We start from the raw sequence: 19,521 nt of genomic DNA, 5'->3' as shown, positions 1-19,521 counted from the left end.
AGGGTGTCTCATCTACTGGAGGACCTGTCCAAACTGGTCTATACATGGACACCACACTGTGTTCCTATAGTATATGTATATAGTATATATTGTATAGAAGGGCAGCTCATCTACTGGTGGACCTGTCCCATCTGGTCTATACATGGAAACCACACTGTGTTCCTATAGTTTATGTATATAGTATATATTATAGAAGGGTGTCTCATCTACTAGAGGACCTGTCCTATCTGGTCTATACATGGACACCTCACTGTGCTCCTATAGTATATGTATATAGTATATATAGTATAGAAGGGCGGCTCATCTACTGGAGGTCCTGTCCCATCTGGACTATACATGGACACCAAATAGTGCTCCTATAGTATATGTGCATAGTATATATTGTATAGAAGGGCAGCTCATCTACTGGAGGACCTGTCCCATCTGGTCTATACATGGACACCACACTGTGCTCCTATAGTATATGTATATAGTATATATTGTATAGAAGGGCAGCTCATCTACTGGAGGACCTGTCCCATTTGGTCTATACATGGACACCACACTGTGCTCATATGGTATATGTATATAGTATATATTGTATAGAAGGGTGTCTCATCTACTGGAGGACCTGTCCAAACTGGTCTATACATGGACACCACACTGTGTTCCTATAGTATATGTATATAGTATATATTGTATAGAAGGGCAGCTCATCTACTGGAGGACCTGTCCCATCAGGTATATAAATGGACACCACACTGTGCTCCTATAGTATATGTATATAGTATATATTGTATAGAAGGGCGGCTCATCTACTAGAGGACCTGTCCCATCTGGTCTACACATGGACACCACACTGTGCTCCTATAGTATATGTATATAGTATATATTGTATAGAAGGGCAGCTCATCTACTGGTGGACCTGTCCCTTCTGGTAAATACATGGACACCACACTGTGTTCCTATAGTTTATGTATATAGTATATATTATAGAAGGGTGTCTCATCTACTGGAGGACCTGTCCCATCTGGTCTATACATGGACACCACACTGTGCTCCTATAGTATATGTATATAGTATATATTGTATAGAAGTGCAGCTCATCTACTGGAGGACCTATCCCATCTGGTCTATACATGGACACCACACTGTGTTCCTATAGTTTATGTATATAGTATATATTATAGTAGGGTGTCTCATCTACTAGAGGACCTGTCCTATCTGGTCTATAAATGGACACCACACTGGGCTCCTATAGTATATGTATATAGTATATATAGTATAGAAGGGCGGCTCATCTACTGGAGGACCTGTCCCATCTGGACTATACATGGACACCCCACTGTGCTCCTGTAGTATATGTATATAGTATATATTATATAGAAGGGCGGCTCATCTACTGGATGACCTGTCCCATCTGGTCTATACATAGACACCACACTGTGTTCCTATAGTTTATGTGTATAGTATATATTATAGAAGGGTGTCTCATCTACTGGAGGACCTGTCCTATCTGGTCTATAAATGGACACCACACTGTGCTCCTATAGTATATGTATATAGTATATATACTATAGAAGGGCGGCACATCTACGGGAGGACCTGTCCCATCTGGACTATACATGGACACCACACTGTGCTACTATAGTATATGTATATAGTTATATATTGTATAGAAGGGTGGCTCATCTACTGGAGGACCTGTCCCATCTGGTCTATACATAGACACCACACTGTGCTCCTATAGTATATGTAAATAGTATATATTGTATAGAAGGGCGGCTCATCTACTGGAGGACCTGTCCCATCTGGTCTATACATGGACACCACACTGTGCTCCTATAGTATATGTATATAGTATATATTGTATAGAAGGGCGGCTCATCTACTGGAGGACCTGTCCCATCTGGACTATACATGGACACCACACTGTGCTCCTATAGTATATGTATATAGTTATATATTGTATAGAAGGGTGGCTCATCTACTAGAGGGCCTGTCCCTTCTGGTATATACATAGACACCACACTGTGTTCCTATAGTATATGTATATAGTTATATATTGTATAGAAGGGCGGCTCATCTACTGGAGGACCTGTCCCATCTGGTCTATACATGGACACCACACTGTGCTCATATAGTACATGTATATAGTATATATTGTATAGATGGGCGGCTTATTTACTGGAGGACCTGTCTCATCTGGTTTATACATGGACACCACACTGTGCTCCAATAGTATATGTATATAGTATATATTGTATAGAAGTGCTGCTCATCTACTGGAGGACCTGTCCCATCTGGTCTATACATGGACACCACACTGTGCTCCTATACTGTATGTATATAGTATATATTGTATAGAAGGGCGGCTTATCTACTGGAGGACCTGTCCCATCTGGACTATACATGGACACCACACTGTGTTCCTATAGTATATGTATATAGTATATATTGTATAGAAGGGCGGCTCATCTGCAAGAGGACCTGTCCCATCTGGTATATACATGGACACCACACTGTGTTCCTATAGTATATGTATATAGTATATATTGTATAGAAGGGCGGCTCATCTGCTAGAGGACCTGTCCCATCTGGTCTATACATGGACACCACACTGTGCTCCTATAGTATATGTATTTAGTATATATTGTATAGAAGGGCGGCTCATCTACTGGAGGACCTGTCCCATCTGGACTATACATGGACACCACACTGTGCTCCTATAGTATATGTATATATTATATATTGTATAGAAGGGTGGCTCATCTCCTGGAGGACCTGTCCCTTCTGGGCTATACATGGACACCACACTGTGTTTCTATAGTATATGTATACATTGTAAAGAAGGGCGGCTCATCTACTGGAGGACCTGTCCCATGTGGTCTATTCATGGACATAACACTGTGTTCCTATGGTATATGTATATAGTATATATTGTATAGAAGAGCGGCTCATCTACTGGAGGACCTGTCCCATCTGGTCTATACATAGACACCACACTGTGTTCCTATAGTATATGTATATAGTCCAGAAGAAAGAAGAGTGATGTCCGCGCTTCAGGGATGTTCAGGTAAAAATCAATGCTTTATTTTAGAATCTTGATAAAATCCATAGGCAAACTTACATACGTGTGATGACCCAGGTGAGGTGACCAACGCGTTTCGCCCTCTCTCAGGGCTTAGTCATGGTCTCTACGGCTCACAAGGCATACAATGCCAATTTAAAGATCCCGCTAAGGTAGTGGCGTGTGACGTCACAGTCACGTGACTGAACGCCACATGATCGGACTATAACACGCCCACCAAAGCACAGCGAGGTATCATAATATAGTAAGAGCTTCAAATCTTAAAAACAAACATGATAAAAGGTAAGACGGGTAATGAAAAACATGGAGTATAAGGCACTAGACATTAGAATAAGGAAAATATTAATTACAGAGGGTATATATATAGAGAAACCTAAATGAGTAATTACGGGCATAATACTCTTGCTGCTTATTACAAAAAATACATAAGTATATGACAAGTGAATAAAATATAACAATTCACCTGATTCTAGCATAGATAACTTTGATTATGTCCAAAACCAATGTGAAACGACATTGACTTAAACATTGTGCTCCATAACACTGACAAAACCCACTAATAATGGTATCGACTAGACAATGCTATTACCATGGTCTATGAAGTAACTATTGAAACAATGTAAAGAACAAAACAAATTGCGATATATTACTATGACTCTTTATGGCATGATGTGACGCTATATAGCCAGTGAAATGTTCAGTGAAGGTATGAGAGAACGAAAGAAAACCATACTGTGTGTCTATAGCGATCCAACAGTTTTACACGTATGACTAGTGGTAACACAATATTAGATCCTGTCTAAGGTTCATTCCTAGAGGCTGGGTGGTTTTGAGTACGAACATCCAATATGTCTCTCTGTTCATGAGCTTCTTCCTATGGTTCCCCCCCCTTTTAGGTTTCTTGACTTTTTCTATACCCTGCCATCTGAAACTGCTACTACTCCCATTGTGGGCATCCCGGAAATGCCTGGAAGCTGCCGACATATTGATAAGATTGGTGTTCTTAATGTCAGACAGGTGTTTCCTAATGCGCGTTTTCAAAGAGTTGGTAGTATAGCCCACATATTGAATACTGCACATAGTGCAAGATATCAAGTAGATAGCAAAGGTGGTGTTACAATTTAAATATGAATTAATTTTGTACTTGTTGTTAGTTACATATGAGTAAAAACTGTTGGTGGTTGAAAGATGTTCACAAGCTATACATTTAAGGTGGCCACATTTGTGGTTACCTGGATGATGTAGCCAGGTATATGTTTTGTTCTTGTTCTCCATAGTACTACTGGTGAAATCACTAGGTGATACCATGGAGCCTATAGTGGGGGCTTTTTTGGAGATAAATCTGACACCTTCAGATAAGCATTCTTTAAGTTCCTTGCTTTGCTCCAAAATAGGTAAATATTTAGTAATAGCTCTTTTCACTTGTTGAAATTGATTGCTATATGTAGTAACAAAGGTAACTGGTTTAGAATTGGGTTTATGTTGATTCTTGATATGTGGTTTATTTGATAGGAGCATATTCCTATTCACTTTTTCTATTCTCTTACGCGCCGAAGATAAAATTTCTGGTTTATAGTTTCTGGCTTTGAATCTTTTCTCCCAGTCTGACAAATGAATGTCAAAAACTTGACTAGATGAACTATTTCGGCGAAGGCGAATTAATTCGCCGTAAGGAATATTATCCACCACGTGCCTAGGGTGGCAGGAGGTGGACAGTAAAATGCTATTTCCAGCTGTGGGTTTACGAAATGGAGAAACTGTTACACTATTGCTACTACCCTGTATTGACACATCCAAGTAATCAATACTATTACCGCCAAAATGGTGAGTAAATTGTAAATTCATATCATTATCATTAATGTATTCGACAAATTTATCAAACTCTACGCTGGTGCCCTGCCATACCCATAACAGATCGTCAATAAAACGACCGAACCACTGAATGGACGATCTAAAAGGGTTGGACTCAGAGAAAATATATCTAATCTCCCACTGTATCATAAATATATTAGCAAGGGAGGGGGAAAATTTCGCTCCCATGGGAGCCCCCTCCACTTGCAAATAAAAAAGAGAATCAAACATAAAAAAATTGTTTTGTAACAAGAATTCTAACCCAATTCTAAACCAGTTACCTTTGTTACTACATATAGCAATCAATTTCAACAAGTGAAAAGAGCTATTACTAAATATTTACCTATTTTGGAGCAAAGCAAGGAACTTAAAGAATGCTTATCTGAAGGTGTCAGATTTATCTCCAAAAAAGCCCCCACTATAGGCTCCATGGTATCACCTAGTGATTTCACCAGTAGTACTATGGAGAACAAGAACAAAACATATACCTGGCTACATCATCCAGGTAACCACAAATGTGGCCACCTTAAATGTATAGCTTGTGAACATCTTTCAACCACCAACAGTTTTTACTCATATGTAACTAACAACAAGTACAAAATTAATTCATATTTAAATTGTAACACCACCTTTGCTATCTACTTGATATCTTGCACTATGTGCAGTATTCAATATGTGGGCTATACTACCAACTCTTTGAAAACGCGCATTAGGAAACACCTGTCTGACATTAAGAACACCAATCTTATCAATATGTCGGCAGCTTCCAGGCATTTCCGGGATGCCCACAATGGGAGTAGTAGCAGTTTCAGATGGCAGGGTATAGAAAAAGTCAAGAAACCTAAAAGGGGGGGGAACCATAGGAAGAAGCTCATGAACAGAGAGACATATTGGATGTTCGTACTCAAAACCACCCAGCCTCTAGGAATGAACCTTAGACAGGATCTAATATTGTGTTACCACTAGTCATACGTGTAAAACTGTTGGATCGCTATAGACACACAGTATGGTTTTCTTTCGTTCTCTCATACCTTCACTGAACATTTCACTGGCTATATAGCGTCACATCATGCCATAAAGAGTCATAGTAATATATCGCAATTTGTTTTGTTCTTTACATTGTTTCAATAGTTACTTCATAGACCATGGTAATAGCATTGTCTAGTCGATACCATTATTAGTGGGTTTTGTCAGTGTTATGGAGCACAATGTTTAAGTCAATGTCGTTTCACATTGGTTTTGGACATAATCAAAGTTATCTATGCTAGAATCAGGTGAATTGTTATATTTTATTCACTTGTCATATACTTATGTATTTTTTGTAATAAGCAGCAAGAGTATTATGCCCGTAATTACTCATTTAGGTTTCTCTATATATATACCCTCTGTAATTAATATTTTCCTTATTCTAATGTCTAGTGCCTTATACTCCATGTTTTTCATTACCCGTCTTACCTTTTATCATGTTTGTTTTTAAGATTTGAAGCTCTTACTATATTATGATACCTCGCTGTGCTTTGGTGGGCGTGTTATAGTCCGATCATGTGGCGTTCAGTCACGTGACTGTGACGTCACACGCCACTACCTTAGCGGGATCTTTAAATTGGCATTGTATGCCTTGTGAGCCGTAGAGACCATGACTAAGCCCTGAGAGAGGGCGAAACGCGTTGGTCACCTCACCTGAGTCATCACACGTATGTAAGTTTGCCTATGGATTTTATCAAGATTCTAAAATAAAGCATTGATTTTTACCTGAACATCCCTGAAGCGCGGACATCACTCTTCTTTCTTCTGGAATATGTGCCTGTGGTCCGTGGGGCTTTCTTGATGTATTACGCGCAGGGAATCAGTGAAGCTAGAAGGTGAGCAGGAACTTTTCCGCACTTGTTATATATGTATATAGTATATATTGTATAGAAGGGCGGCTCATCTACTGGAGGACCTGTCCCATCTGGACTATACATGGACACCCCACTGTGCTCCTGTAGTATATGTATATAGTATATATTATATAGAAGGGCGGCTCATCTACTGGATGACCTGTCCCATCTGGTCTATACATAGACACCACACTGTGTTCCTATAGTTTATGTGTATAGTATATATTATAGAAGGGTGTCTCATCTACTGGAGGACCTGTCCTATCTGGTCTATAAATGGACACCACACTGTGCTCCTATAGTATATGTATATAGTATATATACTATAGAAGGGCGGCACATCTACGGGAGGACCTGTCCCATCTGGACTATACATGGACACCACACTGTGTTCCTATAGTATATGTATATAGTATATATTGTATAGAAGGGCGGCTCATCTGCAAGAGGACCTGTCCCATCTGGTATATACATGGACACCACACTGTGTTCCTATAGTATATGTATATAGTATATATTGTATAGAAGGGCGGCTCATCTGCTAGAGGACCTGTCCCATCTGGTCTATACATGGACACCACACTGTGCTCCTATAGTATATGTATATAGTATATATTGTATAGAAGTGCTGCTCATCTACTGGAGGACCTGTCCCTTCTGGGCTATACATGGACACCACACTGTGTTTCTATAGTATATGTATACATTGTAAAGAAGGGCGGCTCATCTACTGGAGGACCTGTCCCATGTGGTCTATTCATGGACATAACACTGTGTTCCTATGGTATATGTATATAGTATATATTGTATAGAAGAGCGGCTCATCTCCTGGAGGACCTGTCCCATCTGGTCTATACATAGACACCACACTGTGTTCCTATAGTATATGTATATAGTATATATTGTATAGAAGGGCGGCTCATCTACTGGAGGACCTGTCCCATCTGGTATATACATGGACACCACACTGTGTTCCTATAGTATATGTATATAATGTATATTGTATATTGTATAGAAGGGCGGCTCATCTACTGGAGGACCTGTCCCATCTGGTATATACATGGACACCACACTGTGTTCCTATAGTATATGTATATAATGTATATTGTATATTATATAGAAGGGCAGCTCATCTACTGGAGGACCTGTCCCATCTGGTATATACATGGACACCACACTGTGTTCCTATAGTATATGTATATAATGTATATTGTATATTGTATAGAAGGGCGGCTCATCTACTGGAGGACCTGTCCCATCTGGTATATACATGGACACCACACTGTGCTCCTATAGTAAATATTATATAGACTGCTTTTTTTAATTTATTGCTTTATTTGCTTTTAGCCCTAATATTATTGTATTTTCCTGACCTCTGGATATTGTATGAATATTTGTTGGTTTTGTTACAACTGGGAAGTGACTTTTTTGCCACCAAATGTTGCTCCATCAGAATCACTTCTGCTTTTGGTTTCATAATAAAGGTCAGCAAAACATCAAATTCTGTGAAAACCAGAAGCTTCCAACTTTCTTTTTTAGTGTATTTCATAGTTATTGGTTCTTTCCTACGCTGGATCATCACCGCTGACGTCTGATAACAGAAGGTCTGAGAAGAATAAACCAGCGCTGCCACCAGACACCCGGACGTCTCTGTGCAAGTAGCATAATATAGAATAACTGCCGGACAATGGAAACCGGCTGGTGGCCTCTCCTTGAAGACTTACTATTATCTCCAGCAGCCTCTGTCTGCACGTGGGCCCTCTATCTCTCAGAACCATCAGCCGGGTCATATAGGACATTATAGAGAAGTACTGAATTTATGGAAAAAAAGCATTTGGGTGATCGAGGGCCACGGGCGCTTGTGCATATATACTGAATTCTCAGTGTCCACTTCTGTACCTCCTACCCCACATGTGCCTGACTATATACCATAGACAGCTATAGAAAGCACCAATAGATTCCCTCCCTATTCCATCCAGTTTCTTCTGGTGACCTGTCCTTGGATTGTACTTGTTCTTGTTCCTTATCTTCTCCAATCACACGTCATCCCTGCAGAGTTTACCGCACAAACATCTTATGTTCTCAGCTATATCATTGTCTCTAAATATTGGAGAAAATAGTACAAGATCCCAGAACCACATAAATAGCGCTTCCTAGTGTGACTGACTGTAAGATTCCCCACTGTAGGCCAAACACTGTTAGTGATTTTTATCTAGGGCCCTTCTACAATTGTAAGGTTATCGCCAAATTTATAGATCTTTGTTCCCAGCACTGGGATCCATAGCACAGAGAATAACATACAGTCATAGGCTACATGTATATAAGTCATAAGTCATGTATATAGAAACAGAAATGCTTTGCAGAGGGCGTGAAAAGGTGATAAAATACTGAAATGCTATAGGTTAGCTTGAATATATCAGAACCTCCCCTTTAAGCTATTTTCCCAAATGAACTTCATGTATAGTTTCTACTGGAAAAACACTAGATCAGGAACACAGAATGTTATCACTATCCCAACTACAAAATATACTGAGAAGAAGGATACGAAGGTTCCTTAGTAGTCAAAATAAGATAAGGAGAAGAAACAGGCTGAAGGAAAAATATCTTTAACATGAGTCAAGGACTAGCAGGCAGATTATGCAAGATGGTGTCTGAATCATGAAATACGATATCTACCACAACTGTAACATGTCCTGCACTGTACATGCCTGTACTCGTGGCCTTACACAGTCTATTGTACTAATTTTGTCCCCTAAACTTTATTATCTCCTCTTAATTGCCCCACACAGCACAATATTCCACATACTGGGGCACATTTACTAAGGGTCCGAACGCTGCATTTTCGTCGGGTTTCCCAACTTTTTTCTGTTTTGACCTGAATTGCCCCGGGTTTTTGGAGCACGCGATCGGATTGTGTCGCATTGGCCCCGGCTTGCATGCGACACAAATCAGGGGGCGTGGCCGCCGGACAACCCGACTGATTCAGAGAAACCACGGAATTTAAAAAGCAAATTGTGTCACAACAACAGCACTCACATGCACCGGGAAGAAGAAGGTGAACTCCGGCAGACCTCAGCGCCAAAGCGACACATGCAGGAAATTGGACGCACTTATATAATCTAATAATACCCCCTCAATGTGGACCCCACTTATTTCCCCTCACAGTGCCCTTCACCTAATAATGCCCCACCCACGCTAAATAATGCCTACTCAATGCCCCTACGCTTTACATACTGATTATTGCATCTTCCTAAACATGTCTACTGAAAGGAACCCCCACTTATAATAATAATGCCCCAACAATTATTAATGCCCCAATACATACAGCAATAGCCCACTACAATAAGTTAGAGCCGCCCCAAATTCAGTAATAGCCCAATACACACTTAGTAAAACCCCACACACACTTACTAATAGCCCACCATACTCTCAGTAATAGCCCACCATACTCTCAGTAATAGCCCACCATACTCTCAGTAATAGCCCACCACACACTTAGTAATAGCCCCTCCCCATCCTTAGAAATAACCCCTCCCCCATGCTTACCAAAAGTCCCTCACACAGTAATAGCCCCACACAATTAGTAATAGGCCCCTCCCCCCATTCTTAGTAATAGCCCCTCTCCAACACACTTAGCAATAGCCTCCCCACACAGTAATATCTCCCCTCCCCCACTCTTTATCTTTTATCTTTACCGTCAATGCGGAACTTCTGCATTTCATCTAGTTGAGACCTGATGTCAGAAGTTACTGACCTGATGACGTCCGTTCTTTAGAAAACAGCTATAGCTATTACAAGGTGAACTTAATATATTTCTGGTTGGTGGCGAACACACTCGTTGGACTGCTCGTTGCTCGGACGAATACTTCGCCAGCTCAAGAAAATGGCATCTCCCGCCATTTTGCTTTTTGGCTGCCAGAAACAGAGCCAATCACAAGCCAGGAGACTCTGCACTCCACCCAGCATGACGTGGTACCCTTACACGTCGATAGCAGTGGTTGGCTGGCCTGATCAGGTGACCCTGGGATAGACTAGCCCCTGCCCGCGCTGCTCGGATCATTCTGTGTCTGGATGCCGCTAGGGAGAGAGCTGCTGCTGGTCAGGGAAAGCGTTAGGGTGTTCTATTAGAATAGTGTTAGGCAGGAGTGATTCTACAAGAACCCAACAGCCCTTCTTAGGGCTAGAATATTTTTTTTTTCTATGCTTGTGGCTGGCCTTGCTGGCACTAGTAGTGCAGCTAGTACCATATTTTGAGGAATGTGCAGGGAGACTTGTGTTTAGCTCTTAGTGACACACATATCCACCTCAAACACCGAAGTGGGATAATTTATTAGGGGTTTGATTGAATTAGGCACAGTCTGCTTTTTCTTTTCTTTTTTTTTTTTCAAAACTAAAAGTCATCAGGCACAGCACAAAATCCTGTTGTGTGCTGTCAGTGTAGGTTAGAAACTAGCCATAGCAATAGAATAGCATCATTTTCTTAAAAAAAACACAAAAAAATTTACAGTTTACACTTTAATTTTGAAAATGTTGAACCCGAGGGCTAGGGGTAGAGGACGAGGGTGTGGACGTGGGCGTCCAACTACTGATGGGGTCAGAGGCCGTGGTCCTGGGCGGGGTGAGACACCACCTGTTGATGAGGGAGCAGGGGAACGCCGCAGAGCTACACTCCCTCGGTTCATGTCTCAAGTTACTGGGACTCGTGGTAGAGCACTGTTGAGGCCAGAACAGTGCGAACAGGTGATGTCGTGGATTGCTGACAATGCTTCTAGCCATTTGTCCACCAGTCAGTCTTCCACGCAGTCCACCCATGTCACCGAAATCGGCACTCCTCCAGCTCCTCCACCTCAGCCTCCTTCCCCCCAGTCTGCCCCCTCCCAGGAAAATTTGGCATTTGAACCGGCATTCTTTGAGGAACTGTTTTCTGGGCCCTTCCCAGAGTCACAAACCACATGTCCGGTTGCTGCTGAGCTATTTTCCGATGCCCAGGTTTTCCACCGGTCGCAGTCTGTGGGTGATGATGACCTTGTTGACGTAGTGGAAGAAGTGTGTAAAGAGGTGTCAGATGATGAGGAGACACGGTTGTCAAACAGTGGTGAAGTTGTTGTCAGGGCAGGAAGTCCGAGGGGGGAGCAGACTGAGGGATCGGAGGATGATGAGGTGACAGACCCAAGCTGGGTTGATAGGCCGGGTGAACACAGTGCTTCTGAGACGGAGGCGAGTCCTATAGCAGAACAGGTTGGAAGAGGCAGTGGTGGGGCCAGACGGAGAGGCAGGGCCAGAGCTGGTGCATCAGCGCCAAATGTTTCACGTAGTCAAGCTCCCGTGGCGAGGGCTAGATTTTCGGAAGTCTGGAGGTTCTTTAAAGGAGCCGAGAGACAGGGGCTTGGACAGGCAAAAGCTCGCCTGGCAGTGGACCGCCAGCTCCATCCCAAGATTAGGCAGCCTCAGAGGCATCCATGCATGCTGCCCCTGCTGTTTCCTGTTCATTTTGCCTCCACAATCCTCCACAGCGTCCACCAATGTCTCCATGCGCAACTTTCAACTGTCTATACCCCAGACGCTGGAGCACGAGAGGATATGCAGCACATCATCCCCTTATCAAACGAGCTGTGTCAGGCAGAATTTTCGGGTGTTTCACCACATACATAGTGGAACTCGGCCCATCTGTCGCCGCCATGCTGGAGACCTGAAGTTTCAATCATAGAAGCGCAATATGAATGCCCCATACTGTCGCTCTTAATCATGGAAGTCGTCTCCATGGCTGCCTCCACATGTCGTCCCCTTATCAAAAGAGCTGTGTCAGGCTAATTTTTCGGGTGTTTCACCAGATACGTTATGGAACTTGGTCACTATGTCGCCACCATGCTGTGTTATCAACTAAATATACCGTCAACCTTTTGTTCACATAGGAAATCATTTCAGCGCTTCTTACTCACCTCCTTTGGTTCCTCTCTGCCACCCATTGGTTTGAAGCCTGAGTCCATTTGGGGTATGTCGCCATGACACTCTCTAGCCTGCCGCTGCTGCCGCTGCCTCTGCATGCCGTCCCCTATAGTGTCAGGGTCAATTATTGCATGTTTTAGATGCTATCTAGCCTCATTCGGTCACTCTGTCATGGCCATGCTGTTGCCCATAATTTTGGCATAATGGTGCGATTAAGCAGCCTCAGAGGCATCCATGCATGCTGCCCCTGCTGTTTCCTGTCCATTTCTGTGGTGTTTCCATCCTTTTCTGAGGTTCCCAGGTGTTTGGCCAAGCTTCCCTGTGCAGAGCCTTGGTCCCCTTGAAAAATGTTAGAGTCTCCCATTGACTTCAATGGGGCTCGTTATTCGAGACGAGCACTCGAGCAGCGGGAAAAGTTCGTCTCGAATAACGAGTACCCGAGCATTTTAGTGCTCGCTCATCTCTAGATACTACATATAAGGTATGTGGTGATCCCTGCTGTATCCATCACACATTCCTTGATTCAAGCTTTGAGAACTGTGAATATCACACATGGAGAAGATGAGGACAATACAGCGAGACACAATTGCATTGTGGGAAATAGTTTTGGCAGTTAGCTCAACTGTGGACATGCAAGTGTAAAGAAGATCAGTCAAGTGGCAGTAAAAGATAAGACAGATATGTGATTCACTTCCATGGAAGTCATAGCAGAGCTTTCGAAACTTCCGTAGAACCCTTTTATAACCTCCTGACAGTGTGACCAAGTTCTGCTATTCATAAATAAGAAAAGTCATTGTGAGGGCCATAAATCTTTGGCGTGATATGTGCTCCCGACCAGTCAGTATAGTCCTGCCACTCTCTCGTGCTGGGACAGTTACCAGTAATACACATGACCTCACTCCTAGATATCACACCAGGGGATCTACTACACAGGACAGAGGCTGCAGCGTCATCTGCACAAGAGAAAGGGAAACCACAAGTCCACGTCTCACCAGGACCACAGAGGGGAAAACACCTCCGGCTCTTATTCCTCCTCATGTCAAAAGCAGCAAATCTTCATTAGTGCATCGCTAGCCATAAGACAGGGAGGTAAAAGCGGCAATCCAAGCAATCCTGCACTTTGTAGAGCCGCAAATAAGATGGCAAAAAATGAAACAGGTTAAATACCGATTAATCAATGGTTAGAATGTGTCATGTGAGAATAGACGTGATCATCCCCCAGCCAGACAGCCAGTCTCTCTGTATCTCTGGTACAACCTACTGATGTCTCTCTGTGGCTCTTCCAGTCTCTCTGTATCTCTGGTACAACCTACTGATGTCTCTCTGTGACTCTTCCAGTCTCTGTATCTCTGGTACAACCTGCTGATGTCTCTCTGTGACTCTTCCAGTCTCTGTATCTCTGGTACAACCTGATGATGTCTCTCTGTGACTCTTCCAGTCTCTGTATCTCTGGTACAACCTGCTGATGTCTCTGTGACTCTTCCAGTCTCTGTATCTCTGGTACAACCTGCTGATGTCTCTTTGTGACTCTTCCAGTCTCTTTATCTCTGGTACAACCTGCTGATGTCTCTTTGTGACTCTTCCAGTCTCTTTATCTCTGGTACAACCTGCTGATGTCTCTGTGACTCTTCCAGTCTCTGTATCTCTGGTACAACCTGCTGATGTCTCTCTGTGGCTCTTCCAGTCTCTGTATCTCTGGTACAACCTGCTGATGTCTCTGTGACTCCTCCAGTCTCTGTATCTCTGGTACAACCTGCTGTCTCTGTGACTCTTACAGTCTTTGGATCTTTGGTACAACCTGCTGGTGTCTCTCTGTGACTCTTCCAGTCTCTGTATCTCTGGTACAACCTGCTGATGTCTCTCTGTGACTCTTCCAGTCTCTGTATCTCTGGTACAACTTGCTGATGTCTCTGTGACTCTTCCAGTCTCTGTATCTCTGGTACAACCTGCTGATGTCTCTCTGTGACTCTTCCAGTCTCTGTATCTCTGGTACAACCTGCTGATGTCTCTCTGTGACTCTTCCAGTCTCTGTATCTCTGGTACAACTTGCTGATGTCTCTGTGACTCTTCCAGTCTCTGTATCTCTGGTACAACCTGCTGATGTCTCTCTGTGACTCTTCCAGTCTCTGTATCTCTGGTACAACCTGCTGATGTCTCTGTGACTCTTCCAGTCTCTGTATCTCTGGTACAACCTGCTGATATCTCTTTGTGACTCTTCCAGTCTCTTTATCTCTGGTACAACCTGCTGATGTCTCTCTGTGACTCTTCCAATCTCTGTATCTCTGGTACAACCTGCTGATGTCTCTCTGTGACTCTTCCAGTCTCTGTATCTCTGGTACAACCTGCTGATGTCTCTCTGTGACTCTTCCAGTCTCTGTATCTCTGGTACAACCTGCTGATGTCTCTCTGTGACTCTTCCAGTCTCTGTATCTCTGGTACAACCTGCTGATGTCTCTTTGTGACTCTTCCAGTCTCTGTATCTCTGGTACAACCTGCTGATGTCTCTCTGTGACTCTTCCAGTCTATGTATCTCTGGTACAACCTGCTGATTTTTCTGTGACTCCTCCAGTCTCTGTATCTCTGGTACAACCTGCTGATGTCTCTGTGACTCTTCCAGTCTCTGTATCTCTGGTACAACCTGCTGATGTCTCTGTGACTCTTCCAGTCTCAGTATCTCTAGTACAACCTGCTGATGTCTCTCTGTGACTTTTCCAGTCTCTGTATCTCTGGTACAACCTGCTGATGTCTCTGTGACTCTTTTAGTCTCTGTATCTCTGGTACAACCTGCTGATGTCTCTCTGTGACTCTTCCAGTCTCTGTATCTCTGGTACAACCTGCTGATGTCTCTGTGACTTTTCCAGTCTCTGTATCTCTGGTACAACCAGCTGTCTCTGTGACTCTTCCAGTCTCTGTATCTCTGGTACAACCTGCTGTCTCTGTGACTCTTCCAGTCTCTGTATCTCTGGTACAACCTGCTGTCTCTGTGACTCTTCCAGTCTCTGTGTCTCTGGTAAAACCTGCTGATGTCTTTGTGACTCCTCCAGTCTCTGTATCTCTGGTACAACCTGCTGATGTCTCTGTGACTCCTCCAGTCTCTGTATCTCTGGTACAACCTGCTGATGTCTCTGGAACTCTTCCAGTCTCTGTATCTCTGGTACAACCTGCTGATGTCTCTGTGACTCTTCCAGTCTCTGTATCTCTGGTACAACCTGCTGATATCTCTTTGTGACTCTTCCAGTCTCTTTATCTCTGGTACAACCTGCTGATGTCTCTCTGTGACTCTTCCAATCTCTGTATCTCTGGTACAACCTGCTGATGTCTCTCTGTGACTCTTCCAGTCTCTGTATCTCTGGTACAACCTGCTGATGTCTCTCTGTGACTCTTCCAGTCTCTGTATCTCTGGTACAACCTGCTGATGTCTCTCTGTGACTCTTCCAGTCTCTGTATCTCTGGTACAACCTGCTGATGTCTCTTTGTGACTCTTCCAGTCTCTGTATCTCTGGTACAACCTGCTGATGTCTCTCTGTGACTCTTCCAGTCTATGTATCTCTGGTACAACCTGCTGATTTTTCTGTGACTCCTCCAGTCTCTGTATCTCTGGTACAACCTGCTGATGTCTCTGTGACTCTTCCAGTCTCTGTATCTCTGGTACAACCTGCTGATGTCTCTGTGACTCTTCCAGTCTCAGTATCTCTAGTACAACCTGCTGATGTCTCTCTGTGACTTTTCCAGTCTCTGTATCTCTGGTACAACCTGCTGATGTCTCTGTGACTCTTTTAGTCTCTGTATCTCTGGTACAACCTGCTGATGTCTCTCTGTGACTCTTCCAGTCTCTGTATCTCTGGTACAACCTGCTGATGTCTCTGTGACTTTTCCAGTCTCTGTATCTCTGGTACAACCAGCTGTCTCTGTGACTCTTCCAGTCTCTGTATCTCTGGTACAACCTGCTGTCTCTGTGACTCTTCCAGTCTCTGTATCTCTGGTACAACCTGCTGTCTCTGTGACTCTTCCAGTCTCTGTGTCTCTGGTAAAACCTGCTGATGTCTTTGTGACTCCTCCAGTCTCTGTATCTCTGGTACAACCTGCTGATGTCTCTGTGACTCCTCCAGTCTCTGTATCTCTGGTACAACCTGCTGATGTCTCTGGAACTCTTCCAGTCTCTGTATCTCTGGTACAACCTGCTGATGTCTTTGTGACTCTTTTAGTCTCTGTATCTCTGGTACAACCTGCTGATGTCTCCCTGTGACTCTTCCAGTCTCTGTATCTCTGGTACAACCTGCTGATGTCTCTCTGTGACTCTTCCTGTCTCTGTATCTCTGGTACAACCTGCTGATGTCTCTCTGTGACTCTTCCAGTCTCTGTATCTCTGATACAACCTGCTGATGTCTCTCTGTGACTCTTCCAGTCTCTGTATCTCTGGTACAACCTGCTGATGTCTCTCTGTGACTCTTGCAGTCTCTGTATCTCTGGTACAACCTGCTGATGTCTCTGTGACTCTTCCAGTCTCTGTATCTCTGGTACAATCTGCTGATGTCTCTGTGACTCTTTTAGTCTCTGTATCTCTGGTACAACCTGCTGATATCTCTCTGTGACTCTTCCTGTCTCTGTATCTCTGGTACAACCTGCTGATTTTTCTGTGACTCCTCCAGTCTCTGTATCTCTGGTACAACCTGCTGATGTCTTTGTGACTCTTTTAGTCTCTGTATCTCTGGTACAACCTGCTGATGTCTGTGTGACTCTTCCAGTCTCTGTATCTCTGGTACAACCTGCTGATGTCTCTCTGTGACTCTTCCAGTCTCTGTATCTCTGGTATAACCTGCTGATGTCTCTCTGTGACTCTTCCTGTCTCTGTATCTCTGGTACAACCTGCTGATGTCTCTCTGTGACTCTTCCAGTCTCTATATCTCTGGTACAACCTGCTGATATCTCTGTGACTCTTTTAGTCTCTGTATCTCTGGTACAACCTGCTGATGTCTGTGTGACTCTTCCAGTCTCTGTATCTCTGGTACAACCTGCTGATGTCTCTCTGTGACTCTTCCTGTCTCTGTATCTCTGGTACAACCTGCTGATGTCTCTCTTTGACTCTTCCAGTCTCTGTATCTCTGGTACAACCTGCTGAGGTCTCTCTGTGACTCGTTTAGTCTCTATATCTCTGGTAGCCAAGTATTAATTTGTCACAAACTTCTCTCCATACTCTGTAATCTCTTGATGCTCTGCATAGTATTATTATGCCATGGAGTCCGGCTAATCGCTCTCCACTCCATAATAGTACGTTGTGAAGCCCATGGCAGTTCAGCTCTGCAGCGGATCTGAGCCATCATCAGAAAGCACAGTGGTTCACATTCACTAAGGGTACGTGGAACGCGATTCTGTCAGGTTTCCCGAATATTTCCTTTTTGTCCTGAATTACCCCGGGTTTTCGGCGCATGCGATCGGATTGTGGCGCATTAGCGCCAGCTTGCACATGACAGAAAAAGGGGGTGGGGGCGTCGGACAACCCGACTGATTCGGACAAACCGACTGATCCGGACAAACCGCGGAATTTAAATCCGAAATTGTGTCACAAGCATCAAAGTGATGCAAGTCGGATTACAAAAAATGGGGCTGAACCTTAACTCAATCCCGACCACCCACTGACTGTAGACGTCGGTGGGCGCAGGTCTTAATTCTGCAGCCGCGTCTTCTGCTTGCAACAGTTTTCTTAGGCTCCCTCGCTAATCGCAGGATCTGCACCGAGATGCTGGGGAGACGTGTGATGCACAGAGGAGGAGAGTCAGGTGATCGGCAGGTCTGTAGGGATTAATCAGAGCTCAAAGACAGAAGAAAATCCAGCTCACCTCAGTAATATAGGATCCGGCACGGGCCACCCATCTGCGTGGGTATGTTAATCCAATCAAGAAAGGAAGCACGAGCCAGGGGAGGAGCATGTGAGCAGGTGAGATTACCTGTGCGGCGTCCCCTCGTGCTCACAGCCACGCCGTGATGTTTCCCCGAGGAAGTGAAGGTGCTGACCCCAGGAACAGGCGGTAGGAGCCGGCTTCCCCAGTGAGACCGATGCCTGAATAGGACCGGGCGGTGGATGAGTGCGACCGGAGGTCTCTAGCGAGTGAGCAGCGTTTCCTCAGGATACCGGCGTGCCCATAGGAATGCTGAGCGCTGATCCCTCGACAAAGTGACCGGAGTGCAGGAGCCAAGCGGAGCACGGAGGCTATTCTCATACGAGGCTGCGGTGTGTGGTGCAAGCGACATCCGTGCGGGAAACAGGCCAGTGTACTGTGTACGGTTCCAGGTTATCCTGGTTTATGCATTTTTTTTCTCCCTCTTGCCCAGCGCTTTTGTGTAATACACAGTGTTTGGAGACCGTATCGCTTATCGGGGTGCCTGGTCCCATTGGTTGCTGGACCCCCGACTCGGTAGAGCCGGGGCTCCGGTGAGGAGGGGAGTGGGGCCCGGAGGCGTACAAGGTTGAGCAACACAGGATAAAGGGCTTGAGGAACAGCGTACCTAGCCGCAAATAATCGCTAAAAGCTGGCTCCTCGGTGGACTATTGCGTTGAGTCTGAATATCGGTGAGACATTTAAAAAAAAAAAAAAAGGGAACTGTGTGCTAGGAGCATCGGGGTCAAGAGGACAGTGTAAAAAAAAAAAAAAAAAAAAAACTTTTTGTCTTTTTTTATGGCCTATTGCATTCATTTGTGAGATCCCCGGAGCGGACTGGGTTCTTTCTATGTTTAAGGACGCAAGCAATAGTAGATAGCCGCAAGTAGGCTAATGT

This window comes from Engystomops pustulosus, chromosome 2, assembly GCF_040894005.1.
Source record: "Engystomops pustulosus chromosome 2, aEngPut4.maternal, whole genome shotgun sequence".
NCBI lineage: Eukaryota > Metazoa > Chordata > Amphibia > Anura > Leptodactylidae > Engystomops > Engystomops pustulosus.
This window is presented reverse-complemented; position numbering follows the sequence as displayed.